The sequence below is a fragment of the Pseudopipra pipra genome, chromosome 16 (assembly GCF_036250125.1).
Source record: "Pseudopipra pipra isolate bDixPip1 chromosome 16, bDixPip1.hap1, whole genome shotgun sequence".
NCBI lineage: Eukaryota > Metazoa > Chordata > Aves > Passeriformes > Pipridae > Pseudopipra > Pseudopipra pipra.
In genome coordinates this window covers 14,312,964-14,318,597 of record NC_087564.1, presented here as the reverse complement: position 1 = coordinate 14,318,597, position 5,634 = coordinate 14,312,964, and positions in this window count along the sequence as shown.

Sequence of the window (5,634 nt, the reverse complement as noted above, 5' to 3'; positions counted from 1 at the left end):
CACACCAGGCAGGGTGGCAGGTACGGGCAGGGTGCCACATGTGCCCACACACAGCCAGCGAGGGGGTTTGTCTGTGCCACACGTGTGCCCCGCGGTGGTGCCAGCAGCCTGTTGGCACACACAGGTGCCCAGGCGTGGGGTGACCACATCAAATGTTAATGCTGGGGCTGGATTCCTGCAGCTGCAGCTCATCAAAGTTTAAGCAGCAGCAGTGGGAACTCACTGTCCTTCAGAGATCACCTGCAGGCAGGGACAGCACCTGCTGCACTCCCTTGCTGGGAGTATTTGGGGAGACCCAGGGGGGAGCAGCAGCATCGAGCTGTGCAGCAGCTGGTGGAACCCAAGAACAAGCAGCAGTTGCTGGACTGAACCTGTTGGTGTCCCCCAGGGCCAGGAGAGCCCCACAGCTGGCATCTCCTGGAACTCTCTTCTCCCCTACAGCAGAGAAGCATCAGCCATGATCCCATGGCTTTGCCTCCTCCGTGCGTTGATTTCTGGGAGGGAGACACCTCAGTGGGGTCTGCACAGACAGTGGCTGCCCTGGAGTGCAGGGAGAGCAGAGGGATGGAGCAGGAGGAGAGGCATCTGGCAGGTATTGGGAGAGGGTCTATGGGGTAACAGAAACATAGGATCAGTGGGAAAAGAGCATCAGTAGAGCCCAAGCCACATGGAAGCACTGCCCTGCAGGAGCCCCACCTGGCACAGGCATGGTCCACTCACAAGTCTGCCATGGGCACCGAGCCGTGTGGGGCCAGTGGACCCTGCCCTGCCTGGGCACAGGTGCCTCCCCACACTGCCCCATCCCTGTTTCAGCATGGACACACAGGGCCTGGGCACCATGATGTGGCAGGGAATCACCTCCAACACAGACACAGCCCCTCCCTCTCTGCTGGCAGCGAGCAAGGGGGTACCCAACTGGCAAGAAGCTGCTGCAACCTGCATCCCACCACTCGTGCAGTTCCTGCTGCCATCCCACTGCCCCTACGGTCCCTACCTCCGTCCCTCCCAGGCGGGGCAGCGGGCCCTGCAGTGCTCTCAGTGCCCTGGGTGCTGGCACAGCTCCCTGTGCTGTTTCCATAGCTGTGCCCACGGTGCCTCCCTGCCCATGACAAGGGCTTTCCGAGAGGAAGGGAGAAAGAGAGTGAGCTTCATCCCACACAGGTGCTGCCTTCCACAGTCTGAGCTCCCATACCAGACCCCCTCACACCTCCCCATGTTCCTCATCCTTGGGCACAGCCTTTGGCACAGCAGAGCTGGGAGAAGGGCGTTCATTCCCAGACTCACTGGAATGGTGGCAGATGCTGAAGGCTGGAAGGAAAACCCAAGGCCATGAACCCCAGACTGTGGGCACCCACACTTGGTGGCTGTTTCCAGGGTGTCTGGGCATGGCTACATCCAGCAGCAGGACATGACAGAGACTGTGGGTGCAAAATCTGGCAGTGAGGGGTCCCTGGGGTGGCAGTGGGTGCCTGGGGTGGCAACAGGAGAAGATGCCCAGAGCATCCTCTGACCATGTCACTCTTGAATGGTTCCAGCCACGTGGAAAGCCATCTCACTCCAGGGACACAGGCTGGGACAGTCCCAGTCCCATTGCCACAGCTCAGGGCTGTGCCATGGCTGGATGCAGGGAGGGGATGGAGATAATTCACCCGCCCCAGCCCCGCAGGACGCGCGGCTGCCCGACACTGTACCTTTGGAGTGTTCCTTTGGAGTGTACCATCGGAGGGCAGAGCTCCGGGGGAAGCAGCTCCGTGTCTCCAAGCAGGTCTGCAGTCACCAGCCGGCCCCGGGTCCGCTTACAGCCTGTTTCCAGTTACAGCCGGAGCAGGGCTCCGTGCCACCACACCACACCACAGCGGCCCCATGGCTGCCGTGCCTCCCGGGAGCTCTGTGCTCCAGCCCCAGGGAGTCGGCCTGGGCACCTCCCGGCTGCAGCAGCGTCTCTGTCTCTCACCATATCCCCTTCCCTGTCATCAGTTCTGCATCACTGCACATCCACTTTCAAACACCTGTGAGCAGGTGGGGCCACCCTGCTGCAGCTCTTGTCACTCCAGTCACAGCCCCAGGAGTGCCAAGAACACAGGGATAAACTGGACCAAGCCAGCAATGTGACAGCAGCACAGACCTCCAAGCCTCCGGGGCAATGTGGAGTCTCTCCATGCTCCTCCGAGCACCCATCACCCCCCTGACCTGGCTAATTTCCACCCCCTCCAGTTCCCCCCTCCAAACTGAGCATGGGGACCCAGCACATGGGCAATGCATGGCACATCCCTGCCTGCCAGCTGCTGCCTGCTGCCCACGAGGGAGGTGTTATGGGAGGAGAGAGGCTGGAGCAGATGCTGGAAGCACAGACCAGCTGGGCATGATGCTGGCGTGCACCCAGGAGTGCTGGCTGGCAGCCCCGGAGCCAGGTCACAGCCCTGGGCCATCACCTCAGTCCCAGAGCCAAGCCCAGGAGCCTTCCCAGGGCAAAACAGCCACATGGAAAAAGGAGTGTGGGGAAGGGGTGGTAGGAGACCTGGGGCAGAGGGTCCTGGGGAAGGAAGGGGCATTCAAGGGAGGCTGCTCTGCTCTGGAGGGCCGTGGAAACATGGGGCTGTTGGGGAAGGCAGGAGGCAGAAGATGAGATGGGGGGGATAAAGGCAGCGAGCACACAGGTAGGGGCAGGCAGGGACAGGCAGGGACAGGCAGAGGCAAGAGGACACCACACACCCTGTCCCAGAGGATCTGAGCTGCAGCCCTTGCCTAAGGACCAACATCACGCACAAAGGTCAGTCCGGCCAAGGCAGCGTGGCACCCGTGAGCCCAAGGGAAGTGCCACCCGGCTGGGGGACCCGCAGCCACTCACCTGGGGTAGCCAGCTCACCTGCACGGCCTGGGGCTGGCCCGGTGCTCCTGGCTCCGCTCCCGCCAGGGACCATCCCTCCCCCGGAGCCGCGGGACCATCGGTGCAGCAGCAGCTGCAGGACCCAATGCATATTTGATGAGTGCTATTATTCTCATCTCCACTCATGAGCGCAGGGATGGGAGCTGATCTTCCCTCGGCAGAGCTGGGGAGGGGCAGGGAGGCAGCGAGGGTCCTGTCCTCCCGTGGTCCCTGTCCCTTCCCTGGTGATATAGCTGGACAGTCCCACAGCCCCTTCCCTTTTGGAATACAGATCTGCACTTCAGTGCAGCCCAGATGTGAACAGCTGGAAAACGGCCCTGACCCATTCCTGCCCCCAAAACCAATGCGAGTTTAGGACAAGAAATCACTGGGACATAGGAGCTGGGGACAAATGCCACCCCTCACAACCTTCTTCAAAGCTGGGAGCAATCAGCTCCTGAGGCTCTGGCAGCCTCATACCAACAATTCTGAACCACCCTCTCCTTCTCAGGCAAGCAGGGCATGTCCACCTCCCTTCACAAAGCTTCCTCCTCCCCATCCCAGCACTGGGTTCCCACATCCCACCAAACTGGGGACCATTTTCCTGCAGTGATGGAGCCTGTGGCTCTCCCAAATGCGAGGGCAGCAAGAGCATCCTGCTGCAGCAGGAAAACCTCCCCACTTCCTTCTCCTCCAGGCAGGCACGTCCCCGCCGTAATGCGGTGGGTATTTATTATGCTGATTCCTCAGAACTGCGAGGGCTTAACTGCAAATTACAATCAATAGCCCCAATCCCCTCGGGGCAGCTTCATCATTTAGCAGGCGCAACCAGAGGAATTCAAAACTATTTGCCAGCCATAAATCCTCCTCCCCGCAGCCCTCCCGAGCCGGCCCCGCGCCACCCGATGGCTGGTTGGGGTGACCCTTGTCAGCATTTGAGACAATTAAGCTGTCACTGCGGATCGTGACTCTTATATACAGCCCCGAGCGGCACTTGGGGATGTCACCGTGATGGGGTGAGGGGAGCTGGCTGAGCTGAGCCCGCCGCAGCAACCGTCTCTCATTGAATTAAATGAATGTATTTGGAGGCAGAGTCGCTTTTTATTACCTTGCAAACGATTCCTGACTAAATTAATTTATAAGAAGGGTGTTCAGCCAATCAAACCTGCTTGATTGCCTGGAACAGGCATTTTAAAGAGAGCACGCCTGGGGCCGCCGCTGGTTCCAGAGATGGAGGGCGGCTGATGGGCTGCAGCGAAGCTGATCCGCCCTGCTCTGCACCTGGAGAGCTGTGCTCAGCCAGGAGAACGGCCCCGGGGATGGGGCAGGATGAGCACAGCCCTCGGGGAAGAGCAGGAATGAACCTGGAGACGGCTGGAAGAGCAGGGGAAGGGCAGGAGCTGCAGCACAGAGCATCAGCTGGATTGTTTGAGGGCGGCTTTCTCCGAGCATCACCCAGCCAAGGCTTCCCTCCTACAGCACAGAAATGCAGGGTGCTGCTGTTTTGGGAGCAAATCCACAGCTTCTGCCTCTACCCATCCTCCCAGAGAGAACAGCCCTTCCCTAAACACACAACAAGGAGTCTCTGAGCACATCTCCCTTCGGCAGCTCCCCCACGGAGCTAAGGGGGGGTCAGGCCAATGCATAGAAACATCACAGAATCACCACAGAACCGTTTGGGTTGGAAGGGACCTTAAAGCTCATCCTGTAACAAGCCCCTGCTTAGGACACCATCCAGTAGCCCAGGTTGCTCCAAGTCACGTCCAAACTGGCCTCAGACACTTCCAGGGATGGGGCAGCCACAGCTTCTCTGGGCAACCTGTGCCAGGGCCTCTCCACCCTCACAGGGAGGAATGCCCTCCTAACATCTAATCTGTATCTCCCCTGCCAATTTAAAACCAAGCCCTTTGTCCTATCACTGTCTGCTCATGTAAAAATTCCCCCTCCACCATTTTAATAAGCTCCCCTTAAACACTGAAATGCTGCAAATTCCATAAACCCCAGGAGACTCCAGTACAACCCCAATGCTGGAGCAGATTCTCCCCTCGCCCCTTGGATCTTGCCTCCTCAGGATTCAGAGATGCCCATGGAAACCCACCCCTGCACAAACTGCAACGTTTGCAGCTTTTTAACATCAGTGCAGAACAATTAGGGAAGCGCCTGGAAGAAGGAATACTGCAATTAAATGGTGCATTTTCAAGTGCAGCTATAAACTCGCTGCCAAAAAAGCTACTCTCACTGAAAAAAGAAGTTGGCTTCTTCTAGCTTCACTATTTTTACTTCATCCCCATTCCAATTTTAATCATGGATCAGTTCATTTTGAACAGGAAAAAATGCCCATTTTCCTAAATGAGGCTAATTAGGCAGAGGGGGTTTTAACAATATGCTAAAATCAATTTGGAACCCAAACACAATGAGGTAGCACCAACTACCCAAGAATAGGAATTAGCAGGTAAAACTGTGCATTCAGCCTCACACCAAGCACCTCCCCAGCTCTCTGCACTACCTGGGCTGAGGATGAAGCCCTGTCAGCAGTTCTGGCTGCCCAGCTCCATGCTGAGCCTTGGCAGCCTCCAGAATTTTGAGGGAGAAGTCAGAAACTCAGGGACAAAACAAAACCAAAAGTCTTTGTGAGGGCAATTCTGCCTGTGTGACCTTCACAGGAAATGGGAAGGGTGAGTTAATGTGCTGGAACAGCATCCCACCCAGCTCACACCAGGAAGGGCCTGCTTTCCACTGCCAGCTCAGGGATAATGTGGATAATTTGG